Genomic DNA, 12,896 nt, shown 5'->3' with positions numbered 1-12,896 from the left:
CTCTACCTCTCTCTCTCTCCCTCTCTCTCTCTCTCTTTCTGTGTGAACAGTTTCCTCGCGTTTCGCGCGTAAAAGTGCGCGTTTCGCGGGAGGAGGTTTGGCGGCGCGGGTTTTATTTGTCCGGATGTTGAGTAATGAAACGCGGCCTCCCCTGATTAAAAAGGGAGGAGAGGAAACGGGGGACTTCTGGCGGGTTTCGGGGTACGTGTCCCCACTTTCCTCTCCAGGGTTACACGCCAGATACTCCGATCGATTCATCTTATTGCTCTTCGTCGAACCTCATTGAGCGATTTTACCGGGACGAAATTCAGCGATTGATCACACGAAGCGAAATGTGATGTAAATACTTAAATATTTCACTTTTTCTAACTTCTCTATAATTCTATATTTACACCGAGCTTGTAAAATGATTATTATAATTATTTTAATTATGACTGTGATTGATCAGAATAAGTTTATAATCTGCGCGCATTCTGATAAACACTGATAATCAGAAGAGGATCGTTTTTACTTGAACGTATTTAATAAAAATACAACATTTCAGGCCCGTTTTAACTAACCGCGTTTCATGTAAATACAAGCAGCGAATTGGCCGGATAAACCAACAATTCGTGGAGTGTTTTTACTATTTATTATCAGTCCTTTCCTGAACCATGAAATGGCGCTGATCGGGATTATTAGGGTTTCATTATTTTAACTGGATTATTGAGGAATTTGTGATCAGGATTATTATGGTGTTGATTATTTTATCAGGATTATTAGGGTGTTGATTATTTGGAAATGTAATCTGGATTATTAGGGTGTTTATTTTATCAGCATTATTGGTGAGTTTGTGATCAGGATTATTGTGGTGTTGGTTATTTTATCTAGATTTTTTGGAAATTTGTAATCAGGATTATTGGGGTGTTGATTATTTTATCGGGATTATTTGGAAATCTGTGATCAGGATTATTGGGGTGTTGATTATTTTATCAGAATTATTTGGTAAATTGTGATCAGGATTATTGGGGTGTTGATTATTTTATCAGGATTATTTGGAAATTTGTGATCATGATTATTAGGGCGTTGATTATTTCATCAGGATTATTTGGAAATTTGTAATCAGGATTATTTGGAAATCTGTGATCAGGATTATTGGGGTGTATATTATTTTATCAGAAATATTTGGTAAATTGTGATCAGGATTATTAGGGTGTTGATTATTTTATCAGGTTTATTTGGAAATTTGTAATCAGGATTATTTGGAAATCTGTGATCAGGATTATTGGGGTGTTGATTATTTTATCAGAATTATTTGGTAAATTGTGATCAGGATTATTAGGGCGTTGATTATTTCATCAGGATTATTTGGAAATTTGTAATCAGGATTATTTGGGACATTGTTTATTTTATCTAGATTATTTGGAAATTTGTGATCAGAATTATTAGGGTGTTGATTATTTTATCAGGATTATTTGGAAATTTGTGATCATGATTATTAGGGCGTTGATGATTTTATCGGGATTATTTGGTAAATTGTGATCAGGATTATTGGGGTGTTGATTATTTTATCGGGATTATTTGGAAATTTGTGATCAGAATTATTAGGGTGTTGATTATTTTATCTAGATTATTTGGAAATCTGTGATCAGGATTATTAGGGCGTTTATCTGGATAATTTACGTAAATTATCGGGATAATTTACGTGTGCAACATGGGGAGAGATGTTTTAAGACTCGTGCTTCCGCATCGCCCTGTTCTCAGTTCGGTCCGCGAGGATTTATTCAAATGAAACTTTAATCGGCGGATACTATCAGACGTGGGACGTTGATCGTGTTTGAGTTCTTTCTAAACCGCGTTTACTACACATTTCCACAGTGCATAACACACACCTTCAATTTTGATAAATTAGTTAAGATACGTCCAGCCCCACCGGTTAACTAGTCATGAACTGTAACCAGGCTGCAGTCTTTATTTATAACAATCATTCATAAGCAATATGGATCATATTACGTGATGTAAATAGGCATTTTACACCACCTCCCTGAATATTAATTATTATAATTATTGTGGGAATGTTGGTGAATTTAGTGGGATTGTGTGTGTGTGTGTGTGTGTGTGTGTGTGTGTGAGCGCGCCTCGGCGCTGCCCGCATCGATTGGTCTCCTCTTCATTTAGTGCCACGTTTAGCGTTTTCAATAAAACACCTCGTTATTGGGGGGCGTGAGCCAGGATTCGGTATAACTGGGTCCAGATGGGTCCCCGTCGGGTCCGGCGTCCCCCCGAGTTTACACCGCCTCACCAGACCGTCAGAACTGGACCAGTAGCACCATCTCAGGTTTCTTCAGAACAACGAGGATCCTCCAGCTTGATACACGATCAACATGCCATCTATAGATATAGATTTATAGATAAAGCTATTTGGAGAGATTGTGTTCATATTTCCTGTAATTAACCCCGTTGACCCCTCTCTGCTCATCATGTACGTGACGTAAGTAAATAAAGATTTTACTTGTGTAAATAGTAACACGTACATCTACATATTTGTTCAGTTATTACCTGTTATAAATGTCTGGTGTGGGTTTTTGCAGCCTGCTTGTCATGACGTATAAAAACCGGTGTGGATCCTCTAGAACCCGGAACGTTCCTGCGAGGTGGGGTACAGCAGCGCTGATCAGCACTTCACTGCCGTTTATTATCCTGCGGGCTGTGTGTAATGTTATCTGTTCACTCCGCCCACTACATGTTCAGGGAGTAAAGCAGGAGGAGGGGTGGAGTAAAGAGGGAGGAGGAGGAGGGGTGGAGTAAAGAAGGAGGAGGAGGAGGGGTGGAGTAAAGAAGGAGGAGGAGGAGGGGTGGAGTAAAGAGGGAGGAGGAGGAGGAGGGGTGGAGTAAAGAGGGAGGAGGAGGAGGAGGGGTGGAGTAAAGAAGGAGGAGGAGGAGGGGTTGAGTAAAGCGGGAGGAGGAGGAGGAGGGGTGGAGTAAAGCGGGAGGAGGAGGAGGAGGGGTGGAGTAAAGCGGGAGGAGGGGTGGAGTAAAGCGGGAGGAGGAGGAGGAGGGGTGGAGTAAAGCGGGAGGAGGAGGAGGAGGGGTGGAGTAAAGCGGGAGGAGGAGGAGGAGGGGTGGAGTAAAGCAGGAGGAGGAGGGGTGGAGTAAAGAGGGAGGAGGAGGAGGCGTGGAGTAAAGCGGGAGGAGGGGTGGAGTAAAGAAGGAGGAGGAGGAGGGGTGGAGTAAAGAAGGAGGAGGAGGCGTGGAGTAAAGCGGGAGGAGGGGTGGAGTAAAGCGGGGAGGAGGAGGAGGCGTGGAGTAAAGCGGGAGGAGGAGGAGGGGTGTAGTAAAGAAGGAGGAGGAGGGGTGGAGTAAAGAGGGAGGAGGAGGAGGGGTGTAGTAAAGAAGGAGGAGGAGGAGGGGTGGAGTAAAGAGGGAGGAGGGGTGGAGTAAAGCGGGAGGAGGAGGAGGCGTGGAGTAAAGCGGGAGGAGGATGGAAGTAAAGAAGGAGGGGGGTGGAGTAAAGCGGGAGGAAGTTGCAGCACAACTTTACTTATAATGACACACACTGTTGTCGCGCTGCATACGTGTGAAATATCTGGTGAATATGAATAAAATCAGAATATTACATCAAATATAATAATTTATAGACGTGTAGAATTCTTACAATTTAAACACTGGAGTGTCGCGCAAAACTATCTGTGTTTTGGAAGATCTGAGAGTGTGTGTGTGTGTGTGTGTGTGTGTGTGTGTGTGTGTGTGTCCAGCTGTCCTTCAGGTTTCACTTGTCAGGAGCTTCCAGGCTGAAACAGGATGAACTTCCTTTTATTGTGTTAATTGGCACTAAATCCCAGCTTCTTCACTCACACTCATTTCCTGCACGCACGCGCGTGTGTGTGTGTGTGTGTTTTGTTGTTTGATGTTGGTGGTCTTGATCATCTGTTTTTTTGTGTGCAAGTCAATAATTTAGTTCTATCTTAGCAAAAATTGTATAAATAGTGAAAGAAATTGTAACAAATAAATAAAAGCTGAAAACCGTATTTTTGGTACCTGAATGTTATGAATGGCTCAGTAATAATTGTAACACACACACACACACACACACACACACACACACACACATATATATATATATATATATATAGCCCATAATAGCATTTAAATTGAAATCATCCGCTACAGTAGTATTTTGTAAATATTTGGTAATTGATGATTTGTGTGCGTGTAAGGGGCGGGGCGCGTCCTACCTGGAGTAACGTGATGACGTAGTGACGTTTCCCGCGCTTTGGCGGCTCCCTTTGATTAAGTCCGCGCGCGGGGGGCCTGGAAACCGGCCGCCCTTATCTCCTTTCATCGCGCAGCGCCGGGCGCCTTGAAACCTCGGCGCCCGTAATCGTTTTTTTTTTTTTTTTTTTTTTTTTTGTTCAGGCGGAACTCTGGACAGCAGCCAATCAGGACCTTGTTTACAGGCGGTGATTGACAGCGGCGTGGCGGCGCGCCAGCCAATCAGAGGCGACCTCCACGGTTAACCCGCGCGCTCGCACGCTTTCCCTCATCCGCCTGAAATATTCCACGTTTAAAATTCCTCGTTCCCGTTTAATACGCGGCGCAAATCGTATGAGAATCTTGGCGAGACTCGAATGGATAAAATCGATCCTGTAGGAACGGCGGCGAGCGCGCCGCGCGGTTCTCTCGAGTCGCTCCGGCGGGTTCCGCCGCCGTCCAATCACCGGCCACGGTGGTGCGCCGACGCGCGGCCGGCGGGCCAATGGCGGCGCAGCTCCCCGCAGGCCCCGCCCCCGGCAGCGGGAGTCCGGTGCGGGACGTAGCAGCCGCGCCGCGCCGCGCCGACGCGCACAGTCCGGGGCTCCGCCGCCGCGCTCAGCACTCTGGGAGTTTCCGCTCCTCTTTTATAGTAGACTTTTTATTTTTAGCCTTTTATTGTTATGCAAGGAATAACTTACCAGTAAGTAATTTATTTATTGAGCACATTTCACCTGTATGATCATATTAATAAACGTTTTCTTCAAAGACAGGCTTTTAAAAATCTTATTTCATTATTTTATTTATTTTTCTGTTTTGCGACAAAATATGCCCGGGGACATTTTTTTACGATAAGGATAATAATGGCATGCCACGGAGAATTTTAAAACCTTTTTTATTTTGCAGGAAAGTGCACAATAGAATTTCAAATGATTTTGTCAACAAGAATGCATGCACAGCAACAAGAAAATGTTGAATTAAAATAAGCAGCAGTGTCTTAACTAATGAGAAATAATTTTTTAAATCGCGTTTACTTCAATTCTTTGCGTATGTCTGTTATTTATATTTTTTTAAGTAAAAAAACGTCCTGCGTCCAGACAGACTGGCGATGAAACAGATCATTTTATATTATAGTATATTATAGATATCTACAATTTTCAATATGAAGCGATCACTTTTTAATTATCTTCCCCGTTGCTTTTAATTAAACAAAATTCTTAAATGTAAAAATATGCGGTGTGCGTGTTAATTATCGTCATTTACAGTCCTTCCGTCCTCGCCTGGTGTATATTGGCCTTTTAAAAACGTACATTCTGTTTTTGCTGCGCCATTTGATGAAGTTTATATATTGTTTTATATTTAATAATAGCGCGTTTTTTAATAATAGCGCGAACCCGAAACCCCGAAACAAAGACCGCCTCTGCCGCCGCTTCCGGGGAGACCCCGAGAACCCCGACTCCCACTCGGCGTGTTTTTTTTTTTTTTTATGATTATTATTCTTATTTAGCGTGGAACGGACGCGCGGAGCAGCACGTGAGTAGCGGCGGAGTAGTAACTCGTCCCTCCGTCCCTCGTCCGTCCCTCCGTCCGCTCTTTGTCTCCTTATCGGAGATGCCGCGATAGCGGCGGGGACGCGCAGCGCGCCGCCGTCCGATCCGTTTTACTACATTAAAAATATATAAAAGTACATTTAAAAAAAAAAAAAAAAAACGGGCTAATAAACGCGGGAAACGTCGGCGCCGAGTAAATTCTGCTTTCTTTGTCCCCCCGCAGAAAAATGGCCGGATCGGACTCCGCGACCCGCCACGTCCGGCCGCGGCCGACGCGCGGATTATAACCTCCGGACCGCGGAGCGCTCGACCCGCGGAGGGGGATGGAGGGCCGCATGGAGGGCCGCGACTTCCCCGCCGGACACTTCCAGCCCGGAAAATACTACCCGTCCCACCACCTCACCATGGCGCCGCACTCAGGTCTCCGTCCCCCGTCCCCCGTCCCCGGGTTGGATCCGTCGGGCTCCGTCCCGGTTCGGATGTGGAATAATCGGGAATTTGGGCCGATAATTCGGGACAATTCGGGGCGACTGTAGATCCGCGCAGGAAAACGTCGCGGCCGTCAGGGAAATTGGGAATAAACGTGCAAACGCGAACACGTTCCGCGAGTGTGTGTGTGTGTGTGTGTGAGACGGTCAGCATCTGGACTCTCGGAGGAGAAGAAGAATCGATCTCCCGGCTGCAGAAAAAAAAAACCCGAAATTGTTGGTTTTTCTAGAATATTTAGAAGGACTAATTCTGGTTCCGCGTTCTTTGGTGGCCGAGAACGTTCCTCTCTTCCTGCGGTTGTCGCTCAGGTCGCCGCTGGAGAACTTCGATCAGTGAGCTGATAATTGTGGTGTGAGATGGTCGGTTCCTCCAGGTGCGTGTAACGTGGCCCCGGGGCTGCGGCTCCAGCTCGGCCCGTACAGGTGCGCTTACTGAGGAGTGTGTGTGTGTGTGTGTGTGTGTGTGTGTGTGTGAGTGTGAAATGTCAGCACCCCCGCCCCCCTGCAGCCCAGGTGCGCTCATTGTTCATCAGAACAACAGAACCGAGCCGCAGAACCGCTGTTGTCACCCACACGGCACTCGCCGTGGAAATTACGACTTTATTCCTCCTTTTATTTCCGCTTCCTTTTTTTTTTTCGGGCCTCTTTGTGTGTAAAGGGTCACGTTTCCTGTGCGCCGGCGTCCCCGGACCGAAGACAGCGGTGTGTGTGTGTAACACGCCCACGTCCAGGCACTTCATCACAGTCACGGGTTCGAGCGAATACGCCCTGACCACTGGTGGGGGGTGTTTTTTTCAGATGATACTGGTGGTGTTGATGTGGGCGTCGGCCCCACCCTCCCTCACAGTGGGGGGGGGGTGAATACTTACATGCTTCTGAAAATTACAACACACACACACTCTCGCAAGGACAGATGAAATGTTGCAATATTGTTGCTATAATCGATTTAAGACTTGTGGGGACACAAGCGTTATGGGGACCTCAGCGTCGTGGGGACGCAGCCATGTTGGTTTTATTCCGGAAAGTGTCGGAAGAGTGTAAGTTTATTGACTGTTTATTAAAATCCAGAACTCTCTGAAGTGTGATCACATCATCTTTTTACTTCATGATACGGTTTACACAGAGGAAACACACACACACACACACACACACACGTGCACGGACTGGCTCTGAAAGCACCCTGCCCTAAAGCCCTGCTTTTCCTGACAGAGGTTATTCCTGTTCCCGCTCTGGCTTGGCGCTGCTGCAGTCGTGTTCCGCTAAAGCCGGCAGGCCGGCCTGTCAAGTCCCGCTTGGCCTCCTTTCCTTCCCCGTCCCCCTCCTTCCTGTCCGGGGTCTGGCGGTGGAGGACGAGCCGCGCCGCACCTGTAACGCGGCGGCGGTGGCTCCTCCCCCCGGCCATCACTCCTCCTCCTTTGTGTAGATTCATTCATATTTGAGTAAAAAGCCGCGCCTGGCGATCCCGCTGCTGCTGGACTGGTTGAGGCGGGTAGTGTGCAGTCGGCTCGTCCTGTGTGTGTGTGTGTGTGTGTTTGGAGGGGGGATGATTAAACAGGACCCCCCCCCCTCCATCCCCAGCCGCGGGGGGGGTCTGACGTTCATTTACCAAAAGGCGTGGAGTTCGGCCGTATACGACATCACAGGAGAACCGCGGAGAACATCGGTCTTCATCAGTATTCCACACTCTTCTCCTCCACACTCCCGAGCAAGGAGTGTGTGTGTGTGTGTGTGTGTGTGTGTGTGTGGGGGGGGGTTGGGCACAGTATGAAGTGGGTGTGGCTTGTCACACTCCTTGTGTAAGACTGTTGTGTGTGAGGGAGGTGCGAAGATTTTATTACCCCAAAACTCCTACGTCCTGGACGTCCATATGGCTGAGGCCACCACCCATGCGAAATGTGCAGCACGGAACCAAGTGGAATTCCCAAATTCTTCTTTGCTTTGAGGAATTTTGTTGAAGTTGTGTTTTTATTATTGTCTGTTGAACGCTTGTGTGTGGTGCGTGTGTGTGTGTGTGTGTTTTCTGGGAAGAACGTAACCAAGCGGAATTCCCACATTTTTGTTGTTTGCTTTCAGGAATTTTATTAGAAGTTGTGTTTTTATTATTGTGTTGTGTGTGTGTGTGTGTGTGTGTGTGTTTTCTGGGAAGAACGTAACCAAGCGGAATTCCCACATTTTTGTTGTTTGCTTTGAGGGATTTTATTGAAGTTGTGTTTTCATTGTCTGTCGAGTTGTGATGTGTGTGAGTGAGAGAGAGAGAGAGAGAGAGAGAGAGTGGGTATTCCTGTCTTCTCACCCCTCCGCTTTCATAACAGAACCGGCACCGCTCGGCCCGCGGCCAGCTCTTTAAACCGGACCAATTTTGGGACTTGGCAGGAAAACGGGAGCTCTGGCGCGCGCCTTTGAAGGCCGATAACGAGTGAAAATGACGTTTTAAACCGACCGCAAAACAAAACGGCGCCGCTGGGGGAGGGGCTTCTGCGGACGTTTTCGATAGGCCGAGGTGAGGCGTTGGGGCAGATGTCTTGTTAATATGACTACAGATGCATGAATTTGTACATGAGTGTGTGTGTGTGTGTGTGTGTGTGTGTGTGTGTGTGTAATGACCTCACCTCAGATACAGACATGATGTCACACACCCAGACTGCCACCTTATACTTGTCTAAACAACACACACACACACTGGTGAGGCCGGGTTGTTAGGTTTTAGTTGATTGTATTAAACCAGCATCCGGGGGCGGGGTGGAGGATACTCTAGCTCCTCCCCCACACGCCGTGATTGACAGGACTCCTCCTCCTCCTCCTCGTTGCTCTTCATCACTCTCCCCTCGTCCGATTGGCTGCCGTTTCTGCTCGGCCGCCGGTGAACGCCTGTGAAGTTCATTCGAGCGCCGCTGTGCCGTACAGAGCTCCGCCTCCGCCGCAAACATCATGCCGGAGAAGAGCTGCCGTTTCAAAGGGCAGAAGGATGAAAGAGAGGAAAGAAAGATTAGCATCAGGAGTTCAATATTAATCCGTCTCCGGGGAGCTTCTCCACTCCGGCCCGCCGGTTCCACCGCGACTTGTTGCTGTTCTTCTCCTCCCGCGTCGCATCTTTCATTTCGCCGTAATCGCTGTTTAATCCTCTCTCTTTAGCTCCGCCCCGTCCTGCTGCGGCGTCGGGGATCACCTTCATAACTTCATGGTGGCTCCGCCCTGCCCCGCCCTGCCCCGCCATCGATCAGGGTCCTGCAGGGCCACCTTTATTCATTTCAATAAGCGATAATATCCAGAGACGAGGTGGGACCCGGTGACCAGGGGTCTCTGGAGGCTCCTCCCCCACGTCCCTCGGTCCTGAGCGAGACGCATTTCTCTGGACCGCGGAAACGGCGAATTATCTTCATTAGCGACTAATCAGATGCGGCAGTTAATTAGTGCACCACTGTTCTTAATTAGGACATTATTGGTAGATGTTCTGTATGCAGCGGCGCTAAATTAACGCGACAGTCGTAGCCCAGTGATCGGCGGGGGGCGTGGCGGGCGTGGCGCGATGATGTCACGGCGCTGGTGGCTGGTCGCGTTCAGGAAATGGCGACTGGTTATCGTTTTTATGATGTGTGTGTTCCTGCAAGTGAATGAATGGCTGCCTGTTGAAGTGTGTGTGTGTGTGTGTGTGTGTGTGTTGTCTTGGCTGCACTCCCTGCTTATCGTTGGCCTTCGCCGGGCTGTTTTTCTTCTCTCTGTTTATCACCGGTGCTTCAGACGTTCTCCTTGGCTCCTGTCTCCGCCCGTGCTGGGTTGTGTGTGTGTGTGTGTGTGTGTGTGTGTGTGTGTGTGTGTGTGTGTATGGGGGGCTCCGCGGCCTCCAGTGCAGCTGCACCGTGGAAACACGGTGTGGGAGAAGAGGAGAAGAACATCTTCTGCAGTCTTCATCACTGTGTGTGTGTGTGTGTGTGTGTGTGTGTGTGTGTGTGGATGCCCCAGCCCTGCCTTAATTTACTCTGGCCAGGGTTGAGGTGTGTGTTTTCCTGTAATGAATCTTACTCATCCCGTCACAACACACACACACACCTCCACTTGTCACCTTGCACCTTTGTTCGGATGATGTTTGTTAAAGGGAGGGGCCAGAATGAGTGACATGAGCACACACACACACACACACACACACACACACACACAGTTCGTACGATACATCAATGCAACATTTCTGTTCAAACCACGCAGACATCGCTGCAATAACCACGACAATAATCATACTCTGCAGTACAGAGGCTCGAGTTTCTCGTCTGGTATCTGAGCAGCGTTGTTCTGTACGTTCTAGTAGGAAAAAGCTCCTTTTTAACGAATATTTCGTGTGTCTGTGGGTAGTGACGCCGATCGGCGGTATTTGCATGCATTTGACTGAGCGCCTGTTTGCCGATATTTCATGCCGCCTGATGGCTTTATTGCAGACGCTGATTTAGAGGCACGATAGACGACAGAGGAGGAGGCGGAGCCAGAGGCGCACACACACACACACACACACACACCTGATGCTGTTATCTCTATCGCTCTGTGACACACACACGCACACACACGCACCAGTGAGCGGAAAGGAATTGAGGTCGAAAGTCAGAGAGCAGCGAAGCGGCGGTGGGAAACGTGACAGAAGATTAGGGGATAACTTGCAGAGTTCAGAAAGATGAAAACTACTGGATTACAGTAGGATAGAGGAGTGTGTGTGTGTGTGTGTGTGTGTGTGTGTGAGGGGGGGGTCAGGGTGTCAGGAGTAGAAAACAGTACAACTCATGACCCTACAACGACCTCTGGAAACCACGGCAACCACAGATAGGAAAAGGGGAATGTTGGGCTGAGAATGCAGACTGGACACACTCACACACACTCACACACACACACACACACACACACACACTCTCTCTCTCTCTCTCTGCTACTTGAATGGAAACACTTGCAGCCGGGCTTATGATTTTCAGATGGTGTGTGTGTGTGTGTGTGTGTGTGTTTTGCATGTTCTGTCAGAACGCAGAAGAGCCGGATTGCAGGAGCGAGGAGAAGAGCGTTTTCCTCGCTCTGTGTTCCGGAGGTGTGGAAATATGGGAGAGTGAAGGGTGAGGAGGAGGAGGCATGAAGAACAAGATGAGGCATGGTGGGAAAAATGAGAAACGGCAGGATTAGCTCTGAACGTAGAACACACACACACACACACACACACACACACACACACACACACACGCGTTCACAGGCGCTGGAGGTGAAGCCACAAAGCCTGTTTCCTGTTGGAGGTGGAAATCGCTGCTGCCGCCGCTGGCGCGGGGCTCCGCCTCCCACCGAGGGGCTCCGCCTCCCGCCGCTCATCTATATTTGGAGGAGAACAAAACAAACGCGGCGAGTCTTCCCCGCTGACACACACACTCTGCATTTCAGCGAGATCCTCGTCTAATATGTGTGTAGTCCTACACCAAACCAGATTTAGTTCTGGATTGCTGCCTTGTGGGGACATTTGACAGGAAACACACTGATTCAGCTCCACGTCCTCGTTTTTTTTTGCTGGTACTTACTACGTTTCTGCACACACACCTACACACGCCGAGCAGTGATTAAAGGCGTGCGGTGTAAGTGAGATGGAATTCGGGGGAGTGTGAGATGAGAGCCGGTGAGAAAGGGGGCGTGTGAGGACGCTGAGTCAGAACATGCTGCAAGCCTGAGCAGGAGGGTGTGTTTTCTCAAGTGTGTGTGTGTGTGTGTGTGTGTGTTTGGACCTGATAAAGGAAGACAGTGGTTTTCTCATTAACAGCATCTCGCATCCTTAACCTCCCTGTTTGGTGTGTGTGTGTGTGTGTGTGTGTGTGTGTGTGTGTGTTTAATTACCCCTCTCCTTTCTGGCTTTAATGAGGGCCCTGACCTCCACCCCTCCCACGCTCCACTCTGCTGAAGGTGTGGCCAATAGAACAACGTGGATTCATTCACATGTAGCAGCAGAGACGTTCTCTCTGTTCCCCCTCTTTTACGCTCCGATCAGTTTTCTGAGGACATCTGTGGACATCAGAGTCCACATGCCGGCTCTTTAAGGTGGGGGTCTTGTCGAATGCGGGACTCTAGACGCAGTCCCGTATTATTATTCAGATGGGTTTAACAGGGAATTTTCCACCATCGATTCACATTGATTTCTTGCGGGATTTTCCCCCGGAAAGGTCCCTCAGGGCTGAAGCTGGACTTCTCAATCACTGACCCCAGATCAGGCGTCTCAGAGGAGCTCCTTTCGGACATTCCGTCATTTATCATGTTTTTTTTTAGTTTTTAAAAGCCGGGGTTATATGTGGCTCTGGCAGTGCTGGGTAAAATCTGCTTTTTATGATAATTAAATTAACGTGAGCTGCGGGGGTGTTTGATGCGGATGTGTTGATTGTGTTGATGTGTGTTTTAAGTGCATTTTCTCTCTATCATCACGCCTGTGCATGGACCCCTGCCGCTGCATTCTGATTGGCTCCCTCAGTAATAATAGCAGGAAGCTGAGTTTTGGCCCAGCAGGTCCATCAGCCAATCAGCACCGGGACAGGGGGGCGTGAGATTGAGTGGTCGTATTGGGATGTGTGTGTGTTGGTGTGTGTTTTCGCTAAATTAATTTGAGAAGAGTGTGTTGTGTGTGTGTGTG

General features: G+C 48.4%; 1 long non-coding RNA gene across 1 annotated transcript; it reads right to left on the bottom strand.

Annotated features, from left to right (window-relative positions):
- Positions 1-689: 689 nt before the first annotated feature.
- On the bottom strand, positions 690-4,693 carry LOC114784914 (uncharacterized). The gene is made up of 3 exons (XR_003748949.1): positions 4,215-4,693; positions 2,539-2,718; positions 690-2,370 (listed from the first exon to the last, which is right to left on the bottom strand). It is a non-coding gene; the product is annotated as an uncharacterized LOC114784914 (long non-coding RNA).
- Positions 4,694-12,896: the final 8,203 nt, after the last annotated feature.

Source organism: Denticeps clupeoides, chromosome 2 (genome assembly GCF_900700375.1).
Source record: "Denticeps clupeoides chromosome 2, fDenClu1.1, whole genome shotgun sequence".
In the NCBI taxonomy this organism is placed as follows: domain Eukaryota; kingdom Metazoa; phylum Chordata; class Actinopteri; order Clupeiformes; family Denticipitidae; genus Denticeps; species Denticeps clupeoides.
This window is presented reverse-complemented; position numbering and strand designations above follow the sequence as displayed.